This window comes from Heterodontus francisci, chromosome 37, assembly GCF_036365525.1.
Source record: "Heterodontus francisci isolate sHetFra1 chromosome 37, sHetFra1.hap1, whole genome shotgun sequence".
NCBI lineage: Eukaryota > Metazoa > Chordata > Chondrichthyes > Heterodontiformes > Heterodontidae > Heterodontus > Heterodontus francisci.
The window spans coordinates 179,513-195,280 of NC_090407.1; the positions used below are offsets into that span (position 1 = coordinate 179,513).

At 44.8% G+C, this 15,768-nt stretch overlaps 1 protein-coding gene across 2 annotated transcripts in view; it reads left to right on the plus strand.

The window, feature by feature from the left end:
* Positions 1 to 3,095: 3,095 nt before the first annotated feature.
* Positions 3,096 to 15,768, plus strand: part of ubxn10 (UBX domain protein 10) — a 37,488-nt gene continuing 24,815 nt past the window's right edge. For both annotated transcript variants that reach the window (XR_010969602.1, XM_068016813.1), the window contains exon 1: positions 3,096 to 3,492. The gene's annotated coding sequence lies outside the window, so the exon portion shown is untranslated. The remainder of the gene's footprint in view (positions 3,493 to 15,768) is intronic.

The following is a 15,768-nucleotide window of genomic DNA, read 5'->3' on the forward strand; positions in this document are numbered from 1 at the left end:
TGGTCTAGCCAGCGACATCCACATTCCATAAAATGAATTTTAAAAAAGGCAGACCCACTAAAGACAAGAGCCATTAGTGAATTTACACTTCCGACTTCTGTCCATGATTTCCAACTGTTTCTTGGCACGGTTAATCAGTTGGCAAAACTCCTACCTAAGTTAACCCAAGTTACCGAACCTTTGCGACAACTGCTTGAGGAAAGCTCAAGCACGATTCTGGGATGTACACTAGAAGCAACCATTCCAACGGATCAAGGGAATGCTGATTTTGCCAGATGTTTTAGTCCATTATAACCCTTCGCTTCCAACTACAATTGTAGCTGACGCCTCATCCACAGGGTTAGGGGCAGTCCTTTTCTAAGAGCAGCTCGATGGAAGTCCAAGACCTGTTTATTACACATAACGAACACTATCTGACACGGAGATGAGATACGCCATGATAGAGAAGGAAGCTCTCACAGTCACTTGGACTTGTGAGAAGTTTTCAAACTACATTATTGGTTTAAAGGTTAGCATTGAGACAGACCACAAACTAATTGTTTCCTTACTCAACCAAAAGGAACTCGCTAGGATGCCACCAGGGATCCCGAGATTCTGGTTGAGGCTCATGATGTTCACCAGTAAAACAGTATACATACAGGCAACAAACGACAGCAGATGCATTGTCTCGAGCGATGGTCAACCATCCTATTCAACAGGATGTTAACTTTATTAATGAAATGGAGTCATATTCACAGGTCACTGCATCACAATGGCTGGAAAGTTCAAACAGACTCCAATAAATTCATCAGGCACAGAGGCAAGATGAAGAATTCATTCTATGTCTGCCAAAATTGCAGGCAAAGTTGTCCACAACAGAGTCCCAAGGGCAAGAGGATGAAAATCTTCTTCAAACACAGAAGACATTTTACCAATATGGATGATTTTTTGGTGTATGACGAGAGACTGGTGATTACAGAGTCACTCAGAGTAGCTATCTGGGAGAAAATACACCAGGGTCATATGGGCATAAGTAAATGTAGAGCACAGGCTCAGGCATACACGTGGTAGTCAAGAATCTCGAAGGATATTAAACAGCTGATTTTGAATTGTGATGCATGTGCAGTTCACAGACAGGATCAGAGAGAACCTCTAATTTCAAGCCAATTCCCAACTAGACTGTGGGAATAAAAACAAGAAATGCTGGAACCACTCAGCAGGTCTGGCAGCATCTGTGGAAAGAGAAGCAGGGTTAATGTTTCGGGTCAGTGACCCTTCTTCGGAACTTGCTTTTCTATTAGACTGTGGGAATGGTTGGCGATGGATCTATTCTTCTTTGATGAAGATTCTATCTAATTATAGTTGATTACTTCGCAAGAATGGATTGAGCTTAAACAGACGTACACAACAACAACTGAAGCAGTCATCAGAGTTTTACAAGAAGTTTTCGCAACACATGGTATACCTGATCAGATAGAAACCGATAATGGACGACAATTTGCAAACGATTACTTCACGCACTTTGTGGAAAAATGTGGATTTGTTCATCTAACAAGTTCTCCTAGGCATCCACGGAGAAGCTGAGCGAGCAGTTAGAACTATTAAAACAATGTTGAAGAAAAATCAAGATTTCCAATTAGCACTTCTGACCTTCGGAACTACTCGTTATTATGCAGATCAGCACCATCCTACCCTTAAATGGGAAGAAAACTCCAAACGCAACTGCCAATTCTACCCAAGAAATTTCTTCCAGGGTTACAGAGGAAGGATTATTAGAGAGTACAAGACAGACAAGTCTTGTCGAAAGAAACAAGCCCATAATTATAACAGGAAATACCGTACCAGAAATCTACCAAAGTTGTCAGAAGGACAAAAGGTATGGGTATGAGACCAAAACAGAGGAGTAATTCTCCAGAAAGAAGAGAGTCAACAGTGATCTTATTTACTAAGAACTCCAGAAGGTACTGTAAGAAGAAATTGAAGGAATCTTATTCCTTTACAGCAAAAACGTTAATCAGTCATACATTTGGATGAATCAGATGTTGAGCCGGAAATGCAGGAAGCATCGAATACTACAAACCTTAATGAAGGCCGTTCACGTCAAGACACAAGAGATCAGAGAAAGACTAACAATCTTCTACATCTGACGACACGATCAGAGAGAGTTGTGAAGCCTCCTGACAGATTGAATCTATGAAGTTAGAGACTTGGGGGGGGGGAGATGGAGTAGTGTGCATAGTGATCAGTTGACTGCTCAGTTTGATTGCTTAAACCTCTGGGTGAAGCTAGAGAGAAGCGGAATTATGAGAGATTTCGAGAAGCTTCCAAAATACTTTATGAATTCCTCTCACAGATACAGGTTGCTGTTAAGACATGTACTCCAATCTACAAGATCTTTTATAGTTAATGTTGTTGTGCTTTAAATAAACCAGTTGGTTATTTAACACAGTGTGATATCTGCATTGCTCAGAGTTAAATCAGATATCGAAATTAAATCCAGCGTAAATACAACAGTATGCAAATAAAAAATGTGAATGTATGCAAATACATATTTGGATAAAGACTTGGGGCAGGGAGATGTAGTATAAACGTCTGAAAGGGTTAATCTTGAGAGTGTAAAAAATACCTTCTGACTATTAATGAGGTAAGAGATCACATGCGAGATACTCAAGAATAGAGGCTGCGTGGCTTTTGCAGGAGTCAAACAGGCTAGTGTGAAGTGTAAATCGTTATAATGCAATAAAGATGAATGTTTAACTACTACAGACTAAGAATCTCTCTGGCTACATTAAATAAGGTGACAGCGTGCCAAAACCCAACAGGAAGTTCACAAGAAACTTCTTCACCCAAAGAATGGTGATTGGAACTTGCTGCCACAGGCACTGGTCAGGCCGCATAATCTGTTTCCGTGTCCTATATCCCACGCCCAAACTATGTACCGTCCATTGCCACCAGCTCCTCAGCCTTCAGCCATCCAATTACCATAGTAACACCACTTCTCAAACAGCCTTGAAACAACCAAATCTCCGCCCGAAATCCACACATGCGCATTCGCGCCGGGGCGCCGTCACGTGCTCAGCAGCTACACATTGCGTCATTTGTCGCCCTGGGAACGACGCCACTGTTGGAGACGCTTTTAACTGAGTGTTGGAAAATAAATTTAAGTGTGACAGTAAACAACGCTTAACCTGTCACACTTTCTAAAAAGTGTAGCCGGACTGGAATGCAGATGAGAGGTTAGCAGAGACGGCCGGCGGCGAAATGTATTTAAAAAAAATAAAAGGCGCTTTATAAACCAGCGCTTCAGCCGAACTTGATACTTGGCAGCACAAGTGATTGGCAGTTCTTCGGCCAATCAGAAGGTGGTTTTCTATTTCCGGTGCCTTTGTACCACGCGGCCAGGGCGGTGCTTTGACCGCTATCAGGCTTGGTTGCGGTGCAGTGCTGAAGTTGCTGTGAGAACGGTGGAGAGAAGGCCGGAGACTGTGGCCTTGGCGAGGCAGTTGGCGGAGGGTGAGTGTGGGCCATGCTAATCCCTTGTGTTTGAAAGCGGAGGTTTGTGCATTTTAACTGTCCCAAGTATGAGGAGGGATTATATGGTAGAAGGATCATCAAATGAGGCCGTATGAGTTCAACTGAGGTGCAAAAAGGGTCAATCACACTGCTGAAACATAGAGTTATACAGCACAGAAACAGGCCCTTCGGTCCATCGTGTCTGTGCCGGCCATCAAGCACCTAACTATTCTAGTTCCATTTTCCAGCACCTTGCCCATAGCCTTGTATGCTATGGCGTTTCAAGTGTTCATTTAAATACTTCTTAAATGTTGTGAGGGTTCCTGTCTCTACCACCTCTTTAGGCAGTGTATTCCAGATTCCAACCACCCTCTGGGTGAAAAAATGTTTACTCAAATCCCCTCTAATCCCCTGTCCCTTCCCTTAAATCTATGCCCCCTGGTTATTGACCCCTCCGCTAAGGGAAAAAGTGGCGCAGTGGTTAGCACCGTAGCCTCACAGCTCCAGCGACCCGGGTTCGAATCTGGGTACTGCCTGTGTGGAGTTTGCAAATTCTCCCTGTGACTGCATGGGTTTTTGCCGGGTGCTCTGGTTTCCTCCCACAGCCAAAGACTTGCAGGTTGATAGGTAAATTGACCATTGTAAATTGCCCCTAGTATAGGTAAGGGAATTAAGGGAAGTTGGGGATGTGGTAGGAACATGGGATTAATGTAGGATTAGTATAAATGGGTGCTTGATGGTCGGCACAGACTCGGTGGGCCGAGGGGCCTGTTTCAGTGCTGTATCTCTAAAATAAAAAAAAAATAAAATCTAACCTAGCAATACCCCTCATAATTTTGTATACCTCAATCATGTCCCCCCTCATCTTTCTCTGTTCTAAGGAAAACAACCCTAGCCTTTTCAGTCTCTCTTCAGAGCTGAAATGCTCCAGGCCAGGCATCATCCTGGTGAATCTCCTCTGCACCCTCTTCAGTGCAATCACATCCTTCCTATAGTGTGGTGCCCAGAACTGTACACAGTACTCCAGCTGTGGCCTAACTAGTGTTTTATACAGCTCCATCATAATCTCCCTGCTCCTATAATCTATGCCTTGGCTAATAAAGGCAAGTATCCCATAAGCCTTCCTAACCACCTTATCTACCTGTGCTGCTGCCTTCAGTGATCTATGGACAAGTACACCAAGGTCCCTCTGACCTTCTGTACTTCCTAGAGTCCTACCATCCGTTGTATATTCCCTTGTCTTGTTAGTCCTCCCAAAATGCAGCACCTCACACTTCTCAGGATTAAATTCCATTTCCCACAGCTCCGCCCATCTTACCAGCCCATCTGTATTGTCCTGTAATCTAAGGCTTTTCTTCTCACTATTTACGACACCACGAATTTTCGTGTCATCTGCGAACTTACTTATCATACCTCCTATCTTCACGTCTAAATCATTAATGTACAGTACAAATAGCAAGGGTCCCAGCACCGATCCCTGTAGTATCCCACTGGTCACAGGCTTCCACTCGCAAAAACAACCCTCAACCATTACCCTTTGTTTCCTGCCACCAAGCCAATTTTGGATCCAATTTGCCAAATTACCCTGGATCCCATGGGCTTTTACCTTCTCAACCAATCTCCCATGCGGGACCTTATCAAAAGCCTTGCTGATGTTCATGTAGACTATATCAACTGCTTTACCCACATCTACACATCTAGTCACCTCTTCGAAAAATTCAATCAAGTTAGTTAGACATGATCTCCCCCTGACAAAGCCGTGCTGACTATCCCTGATTATTCCCTGCCTCTCCAAATGGAGATTAATCCTGTCCCTCAGAATTTTTTCCAATAGTTTCCCAACCAGTGATGTTAGACTCACCGGCCTGTAATTACCTGGTCTATCCCTGCTACCCTTCTTGAATGATGAAACATAGAAAATAGGAGCAGGAGTAGGCCATTCGGCCCTTCATTATGATCATGGCTGATCATCCAACTCAGTAACCTGCTCCCACTTTCGCCCCATATCCTTTGATCCCTTTAAACCCAAGAGCTATATCTAACTCCTTCTTGAAAACATACAATGTTTTGGCCTCAACTGCTTTCTGTGGTAGCGAATTCCACAGGCTCACCACTCTCTCAGTGAAGAAATTTCTCCTCATCTCAGTCCTGAAAGGTTTACCCTGTATCCTTAGACTATGACCCCTGGTTCTGGACTTCCCCCACCATCGGGAACATCCTTCCTGCATCTACCCTGTCAAGTCCTGTTAGAATTTTATAGGTTTCTACGCGATCCCCCCCTCAGTCTTCTGAACTCCAGCGAATATAATCCTAACCGACTCAATCTCTCCTCATACGTAAATTAGGAAAGCAAAGAGAGGGCATGAAAAAATATTTGCAAGTAAAATCAAGGAAAGTCCAAAGATGTTTTATAAATACATGAGCAAAAGGATAACTAAAGTAAGAGTACTGCCTATTAGAGACCAAGAAGGTATCCTGTGTGGAGAATGGTCGGGCAACCGAAGGCAGAGCTCCATAAAGACAACAGAAATGGAGAGTAAGATGAAGCAGAAAAAGAGTGCTTAAGCCAGGTGTCAGATTGATAATAAGTGTTTACCAGACTGAATATAGAAAGTTCAGAGCGGAAGTGAAAAGGCAAATGAGAGGCAAAGAGAGAATATGAGAAGGGACTGGCAGCTAACATAAAAGGGAATCCAAAAGTCATCTTATAGGCATATAAATAGTAAAAAGGTAGTAAGAGAAGAGAAGGGATGGGGCTGATGGGGACCAAATAGGAGACTTACATATGGAAGCAGAGGGCATAGCTGAGGTACTAAATGAGTACTTTGCACCTGTCTTTTCAAGGAAGATGTTACCAAAATCAGAATGAAAGAGGAGGTAGTTGAGATACTGAAATAAAATCAAAAAGTGCTGGAAGTACTCAGCAGGTCAGGCAGCATCTGTGGAGAGAGAAGCAGAGTTAATGTTTCAGGTCTATGACCCTTCATCAGAACTGGCCAAGGTTAGAAAAGAATTAGGTTTTAAGCAAGTGAAGTGGAGGGTGGTGTTGGTGGGGAAGAGAACAAAAGGGCAGGATAGATTAAATAACAAAGCTGTCCTGGGACAAAGTTAAAGAGTGTGTTAATGCTTGTGGTGAAAGACAAAGCATTTGTCCAGAGAGAGTGTTTTAATAGCAGAATAATGAGCAGCTCTGTCTACATGAAAAACATGCACATGGTTTAAAATATAAAATAATATTTAAAAAAAATTAAAATAGGCCAGTCATGCTCTGAAATAATTGAAATGAATGTTCAGTCCGCAAGGCTGTAGAGTGCCTAATCGTAAGATCAGGTGCTGCTCCTCAAGCTTGTGTTGATGTTCACTGGAACACTGGAGCAGGCCAAGAACAGAAATATGGGCTTGAGAGCAGGGGGTGTGGGTGTTGAAATGGCAAGCGACCAGAAGCTCAGGGTCATGCTTTCGGACTGAGCGGACGTATTCCGCAAAGCGGTAACCCAATTTGCGTTTGGTCTCCCCAATATAGAGGTGACCGCATTGTGAGCAGCGAATACGGTATACTAAATTTGAAGGAAGTGCAAGTAAAACGCTGCTTCAGCTGAAAGGAGTATTTGGGGCTTTGGATGGTGAGGAGAAAGGAGATAAAGGTGCAGGTGTTACACCTCCTGCGATTGCATGGGAAGGGGATGTGGTGTCGGGGGTGATGGAGGAGTGGACCAGGGTGTTGCGGAGGGAGTGACGGGAGGGTAAGGGAAGATGTGTTTGGTAGTGGCATCACGTTGAAGGTGGCAGAAATGGTGGAGGATGATCCTTTGGTTGTGGAGTCTGGTGGGGTGGAAAGTGAGGACAAGGGGAACCCTGTCGTGGTTCTGGGAGGGAGGGGAAGGGGTGAGGGCAGAAGCGCGGGAAATAGGTCAGACATGGTTGAGGGTCCTGTCAACGACTGAGGGGCGGGGGGTGGTGGTGGAATCCTCAATTAAAGAAAAAGGAAGTCATGTCAGAAACGCTTTTTTTTTGAGAGATACAGCACTGAAACAGGCCCTTCGGCCCACCGAGTCCATGCCGACCAACAAACACCCATTTATACTAATCCTACATTAATCCCATGTTCCCTACCACATCCCCACCATTCTCCTACCACCTGCTTACACTAGGGGCAATTTACAATGGCCAGTTTACCTATCTGCAAGTCTTTGGCTGTGGGAAGATACCGGAGCACCCGGCAGAAACCAACGCAGTCACAGGGAGTACCCAGAACTGAACTTGAGTCGCTAGAGCTGTGAGGCTGCAGTGCTAACCACTGCACCACTATGCCACTGTTGTGGAAGGTTGCATTGTCGGAACAGATGAGTTAGAGATGGCGAGAATGGGATGGAGTTCTTCCAGGCAATAGGGTGTGAGGAAGTGTAGTTGAGGTAGCTGTGGGAGTCGGTGGACTTGTAATGAATATTAATAGACAGCCTATCCCCAGAGATGGAGACAGAAGTCGAGGAAGGGAAGTGTTGGAAATAGACCATGTAAAATGAGAGAAGGGTGGAAATTGGAAGCAAAGTTGATGAAGCTTTCCAGTTCGGGGCGGGAGGAGGAAGTGACACCGAGACAGTCATTAATGTACCAGAAAAGGAGGTGAGGGAGGGGGCTAAATAGGACTGGAACAAAGAATGTTCGACATATCTCCACAAAAAGACAGGTATAACTAGGATCCATGCAGGTACCCGGAGCAACACCTTATATTTGAAAGAAGTAAGTGGAGTTGAAGGAGAAGTTGTTCAATGTAAGAACAAGTTCAGCCAGGTGGAGGAGGGTGGTGGTGGGTGGGTACTGTTTGGGCCTCTGTTCAAGGAAGAAGCGGAGAACCCTCAGACCATCCTGGTGGGGGACAGAGGTGTAGAGAGATTGGACGTCCATAGTGAAGTGGAGGCAGTTAGGGCCAGGAAATTGGAAATTGTCAAATGACGTAAGGCACCCAAAGAGTTGCGGATGTAGGTGGGAAGAGACTGGACCAGGGGAGAAAAGATAGAGTCAAGATAGGAAGAAGTAAGTTCAGTGGGGCAGGAACAAATTGAAACGATGGGTCTACCAGGACAGCTCGTTATTCTGCTATTAACACTCTCTCTTTCACCACAAGCATTAACACGCTATTTTCCTTTGTCCCAGGACAGCTTTGTTATTTAATCTCTCCTGCCTTCTGCCCTATCACGTACCTTCTGTTTTGTTCTCTTCCCCACCCCCTTCACTTGTTTAAAACCTAATTCTTTTCTAATCTTTGCCAGTTCTGATGAAAGGTCACAGACCTGAAACATTAACTCTGCTTCTCTCTCCACAGATGCTGCCTGACCTGCTGAGTATTTCCAGCACTTTTTGTTTTTATTTCAGATTTCCAGCATTTTGCTTTTGTTTTAATTGAGATGCTGGATATGCTACCAATTGATAAAGAGGATGTATAAGAAAGGCTGGCTGTACTTAATATTGATAAGTCACCAGGACCAGATAGAATGCATCTGAGGATGCTGAGGGAAGTAAGTGTGGACAGTTTGGACATCATAGTCATTATGGCAAAGAAGGAGGCCATTTGGCCCATCAAGTCCATGCAGGCTCTCAGTGGAGCAATCCAGTCAGTCCCACTCCCTGGCTCGATCCCCGTAGTCCTGCAATTTTATTTCCTTCAAGTGCCCATCCGATTTCCATTATAAATTGTTGATTGGCTTCTCTTCCATCAACCTTGTAGGCAGCAAGTTCCAGGTCATTAATACCCACTGTGTAAAAAAGTTCTTCCTCACATCGCCCCTGCATCTCTTTCCCAAAACTTTCAATCTGTGACCTCCAGTCCTTGTATCATCAGTTAATGGGAACAGTTTTTCTTTTGTCTAACTTATCTAAGCCTGTCATAATCTTGTACAGCTCCATCAAATTTCCCTTCAATCTCTTTTGTTGCAGGGAGAACAACCCCAGCTTTTCCAACCTAACCTTGTAAATACAATCCCCATCTCCGGAACCATTCTGGTAAATCTCCTCTGCACCCTCTCAAGGACCCTGACATCTTTCCTAAAGTGGTGGCCAGAACTGGACGCAATACTCTAGTTGGGGCCTAAGTAGACCTTTTATAAAGGTTCAGCATAACGTCCCTGTTCTTGTACTCTATGCCTCTATTTATGAAGCCCAAGATCCCATATGCTTTGTTAACCACTCTCTCAATATGTCCTGCTACCTTCAAAGATCAATGCACATGCACCCCAGGTCTATCTATTCCTGAACACTCTTTAGAATTACACCATTAAGTCTGTAACGCCTCACCCTATCCCTTCTGCCAAAATGCAACACTTCATAGTTGGCTGTATTAAATTCCATCTGCCACTTGTCTGCCATTCTGCTAGCCCATCTATGTCTTGTTGTAGGCAGTTTATATCATCTTCACTGTTTGCCACTCCTCCAAGATTGGTACCATCGGCAAATTTTGAAATTCTACTCTGTATTCCAAGATCCAACTCATTTATATATAGCAAACTGGCTGTAATCTTCCAATCATCCTCAGATATGGGGGTGGTGCCAGAGGACAGGAGAATTGCAAATGTGTCACCATTGTACACAAAAGCGGGGAAGGATAAACCCAGCAACTACAAGCCAGTCAGTTTAACCTTGGTGGTGGGAAGATTTTAAGAAACGATAATCCGAAACAAAAATGATAATCACTTGGACAAGTGTGGATTAATTAAGGAAAGCTAGCGCATTCTTTTTAAAGGAAAATTGCATTTAACTGACTTGATTAAGTTTTTTTGTGAGGTAACAGAGATGGCTGATGAGGATAATGTAGTTGATATGGTGTATATAGACTTCCAAAATATGTTTGATAAAGTGCCACATAATAGACTTGTTAGCAAAGTTGAAGCCCATAGAATAAAAGGGACATGGCTGAGTGACTGGAAACGGGGAGCAATGGTGAACTGTTGTTTCTCGGACTGGAGGAAGTATACAGTGGGGTTCCCCAGGACAATACTAGAACCGCTGCTTTTCTTGATATATTAGTGACTTAGATTTGACTGAGCAGGACACAATTTCAAAATTTATAGACAACGCAAAACTTGGAAGTATTGTGAACTGTGTGGCGTACATAGGTTGGTTGATGGAATGGGTGGACACACGGCAGATGAAATTTATTGCAGTAAAGTGTGAAGTGATAAGTTTTGGTAGGAAGAACAAGGAGAGGCAATGTAAAATAAACTCTACAATTCTAAAGGGGATGCAAGAACAGAGAGACCTGGGGGTATATGTGCACAAATTGTTGAAATTGGCAGAGCAGGTTGAGAAAGTGATTAAAAAAGCGTATGGGATCCTGGACTTTATAAATAGAGGCATAGAGTACAAAAGCAAGGAAGTTATGTTGAACCTTTATAAAACATTGGTTCAGCCTCAACAGGAGTATTGTGTCCAATTTTGGGCGTTGCACTTTAGGAAGGATGTGAAGACTTTAGAGAGGGTGCAGACGAAGTTTACGAGAATGGTTCCAGGGATGAGGAACTTCAATTACAGGGATAGATTGATGAAGCTGGGGTTGTTCTCCTTGGAGAAAAGAAGGTTGAGAGGAGATTTGTTAGAGGTGCTCAACATCATGAAGGGTCTAGACAAAGTAGATAGGGAGAAACTGTTCCCATTGGTGGGAGGGTTGGGAAACAGAGGACACCGATTTAAGATGATTGGCAAAAGAAGCAACGGCAACATGAGAAAAATCCTTTTTACATAGCAAGTGGGTAGGATCTGGAATGCACTGCCTGTGAGTGTGGTGGAGGTAGATTCAGTTGTGGCTTTCAGAAGAGAATTGGATCAGCATCGGAGGAGAGAAAATTTGAAGGGCTACAGGGAAAGGGTGGGGAATCGGTCTTGCCGAGTTGTTCGATGCAATGAACTGCCATAGACATGAATGGCCGAGTTGCCTCCTTCTGTGCTGTTCCCGATCTCTTCTTTTCTTTCTTTTGGGCCTCCTTATCTCGAGAGACAATGGATACGCGCCTGGAGGTGGTCAGTGGTTTGTGAAGCAGCGCCTGGAGTGGCTATAAAGGCCAATTCTGGAGTAACAGGCTCTTCCACAGGTGCTGCAGAGAAATTTGTTTGTTGGGGCTGTTGCACAGTTGGCTCTCCCCTTGCGCCTCTGTCTTTTTTCCTGCCAACTACTACGTCTCTTCGACTCGCCACAATTTAGCCCTGTCTTTATGGCTGCCCGCCAGCTCTGGCGAATGCTGGCAACTGACTCCCACGACTTGTGATCAATGTCACACGATTTCATGTCGCGTTTGCAGACGTCTTTATAACGGAGACATGGACGGCCGGTGGGTCTGATACCAGTGGCGAGCTCGCTGTACAATGTGTCTTTGGGGATCCTGCCATCTTCCATGCGGCTCACATGGCCAAGCCATCTCAAGCGCCGCTGACTCAGTAGTGTGTATAAGCTGGGGATGTTGGCCGCTTCAAGGACTTCTGTGTTGGAGATATAGTCCTGCCACCTGATGCCAAGTATTCTCCGAAGGCAGCGAAGATGGAATGAATTGAGACGTCGCTCTTGGCTGGCATACGTTGTCCAGGCCTCGCTGCCGTAGAGCAAGGTGCTGAGGACACAGGCCTGATACACTCGGACTTTTGTGTTCCGTGTCAGTGCGCCATTTTCCCACACTCTCTTGGCCAGTCTGAACATAGCAGTGGAAGCCTTACCCATGCGCTTGTTGATTTCTGCATCTAGAGACAGGTTACTGGTGATAGTTGAGCCTAGGTAGGTGAACTCTTGAACCACTTCCAGAGCGTGGTCGCCAATATTGATGGATGGAGCATTTCTGACATCCTGCCCCATGATGTTCGTTTTCTTGAGGCTGATGGTTAGGCCAAATTCATTGCAGGCAGACGCAAACCTGTCGATGAGACTCTGCAGGCATTCTTCAGTGTGAGATGTTAAAGCAGCATCGTCAGCAAAGAGGAGTTCTCTGATGAGGACTTTCCGTACTTTGGACTTCGCTCTTAGACGGGCAAGGTTGAACAACCTGCCCCCTGATCTTGTGTGGAGGAAAATTCCTTCTTCAGAGGATTTGAACGCATGTGAAAGCAGCAGGGAGAAGAAAATCCCAAAAAGTGTGGGTGCGAGAACACAGCCCTGTTTCACACCACTCAGGATAGGAAAGGGCTCTGATGAGGAGCCACCATGTTGAATTGTGCCTTTCATATTGTCATGGAATGAGGTGATGATACTTAGTAGCTTTGGTGGACATCCGATCTTTTCTAGTAGTCTGAAGAGACCACGTCTGCTGACGAGGTCAAAGGCTTTGGTGAGATCAATGAAAGCAATGTAGAGGGGCATCTGTTGTTCACGGCATTTCTCCTGTATCTGACGAAGGGAGAACAGCATGTCAATAGTCGATCTCTCTGCACGAAAGCCACACTGTGCCTCAGGGTAGACGCGCTCGGCCAGCTTCTGGAGCCTGTTCAGAGCGACTCGAGCAAAGACTTTCCCCACTATGCTGAGCAGGGAGATTCCACGGTAGTTGTTACAGTCACCGCGGTCACCTTTGTTTTTATAGAGGGTGATGATGTTGGCATCGCGCATGTCCTGGGGTACTGCTCCCTCGTCCCAGCACAGGCATAGCAGTTCATGTAGTGCTGAGAGTATAGCAGGCTTGGCACTCTTGATTATTTCAGGGGTAATGCTGTCCTTCCCAGGGGCTTTTCCGCTGGCTAGGGAATCAATGGCATCACTGAGTTCCGATTTGGTTGGCTGTATGTCCAGCTCATCCATGACTGGTAGAGGCTGGGCTGCATTGAGGGCAGTCTCAGTGACAGCATTCTCCCTGGAGTACAGTTCTAGGTAGTGCTCAACCCAGCGGTCCATCTGTTTGCGTTGGTCAGTGATTATGTCCCCCGATTTAGATTTGAGAGGGGGTGATCTTCTTGATGGTTGGCCCAAGAGCTCTCTTCATGCCATCATACATTCCTCTGATGTTTCCGGTGTCTGAGGCCAGCTGAATATGACTGCATAGGTGTTGCCAGTAGTCGTTTGCGCAACGCCTAGCTGTTCTTTGTGCAGTACTTCTGGCTGCTTTAAGTGCTGCGGATGTTAAATCGCTGGGGGCTTTCTTGTAGTTCAAAAGTGCAATGCGCTTAGCGGCTATGACAGGTTCCAGCTCTTCATTATGAGATTGAAACCAGTCTGCATTTCTCTTCGCACTTTTGCCGTAATGATGCAATTGGCTACAGGGAAAGGGTGGGGAATCGGTCTTGCCGAGTTGTTCGATGCAATGAACTGCCATAGACATGAATGGCCGAGTTGCCTCCTTCTGTGCTGTTCCCGATCTAGGGAAGGGAATACGCAATGAATGGTAAGATATTGAGAAGTGTAGAGGCACAGAGACATATCCAGAGATTCCTGAAGGTAGCAGGATGGGTAAATATGGCGATTAAGAAGGCATATGGATACTTTCCTTTATTAATTGAGGTGTAGAATATTAGAGCAAGGAGGTTATGCTAGAACTGTATAAAATACTGATTAGGGCACAGCTAGAGTACTGTGTACAGTTCTGGTCACCACATTACAGGAAGGATGTGATTGCACTAGAGAGCGTACAGGGGAGGTTTATGAAGATATTGTTAGGAGTGGCGAATCTTGGATCTTGGTTATGAGGAAAGATTGGATAGGTTGGGGTTGTTTTTCTTGGAACAGAAGAGGCTGAGAGGAAATTTAATTGGGGTGCACAAAATTAAGAGGGGCCTAGATAGTGTTCGTCCTTCGTAGTCAAAGATGACCATGACATGAACTAGAATTCATTAAGTAAGTTTCAGGTGCAATGTGTTCAAGGATGACTAATCAATCCAATTTGAGCATGAAAAGATCTGTTGCATGTTTGGGCACACATGTATTGTTGGTGCAAAAGAGGTGCTTGTGGCTTTGGACCTGTGAAGCTCACTTTTCCTGTTGGCCAGTGTGACACTGTTCTGTTCATAGGAGGTGGTGCCTTTGCTGATGAAACTGTGCCATTAGAGCGATCCTGTGTGAGGTTCTCCCATGTCTCAGTACAATGTTTAAACTCTTCAGTGATGAGGTGCTTTTTCTGGCCTCCATGTGAACGTTTCCCTTCAATTAGCTCGGCGTAGAAGAGCCTTTTTGGCAAGTGCTCATCAGGCATTCTGACAACATGCCATACCTATCTTATCTGAGCTCTTTTCAGCAGAGTGTGGATGCTAGGCATGTTGGTCAGGGAGAGAATCTTGCCATCTGATCTTGAGTAGTTAGTCTCTGCAAGCAAGTCATGTGAAAGTGATGTAGCTTGTTTGCATGCCTGGAGTAAACTGTCCACATCTCACAAACAAGCAAGAGAGTGGGAAGGACAACTGCTCTATATACCTTCACTTTTGCTGAGAGCCTAATTCTTCACTTTCCCCCTTAGCTATTCTGGCGTTGACTTAATTGTCAGAACTGCTGCCGACATAGGTAAATTTGTCGACGGCTTCAAGCCTTTGACCATTGACTGTAACAGTTGGCTTCATAAACTGCTTTTGTGGGGCAGATTGGTATATGGCTTCAGTTTTTTTGGTGCTGGTGGTGAGACTGAAGTTATCACATACAGATGAGAAGTGGTCCACGCTATGTTGCATTTGTTGCTCTGATCAGGCTTTTGGGGCACAGTCATCAGTGAAAAGAAAGATAGAGTGGGCCTAGATAGAGTGGCTAGGAGGGACCTGTTTCTCTTAGCAGAGAGGTCAATAACCAGGGGGCATAGTTCTAAAGTAATTGCTATAAGGATTAGAGGGGAGTTGGGAATTGTTTTCACCCAGTGGGTGGTGAAGGTCTGGAACTCACTGCCTGAAAGGGAGGTGGGGGCAGAAACCCTCATTGCACTTTAAAAAAAAAACCTGGATATGCACTTGAAGTGCTCTACACTTCTGTATCGTACCATTTATTGTATATTCCCTTGCCTTGTTTACACTCCCCAAATGCATTACCTCACACTTTCAAATTGAATTTCATTTGCCACTTTTCTATCCGCCTGAACAGACCATTAATATCTTCCTGTAATCTACAGTTTTCTTCCTCACTATCAATTAGAAACCAATTTTTGTATCAGCTGCAAACTTAAGTCTAAATCATTGATAATGGTAGAATAAAAGGGAAGGTAGCAACGTGGATATGAAATTGATGAATGGCAGGAAACAAAAAGTAGTGGTTAAAGGATGTTTTTACGGCTGGAAGAAGGTTTGTAGTGGAGTTCCTCGGGGCTCACTGTTGGGACCCTTGCTTTTTCTAATAAT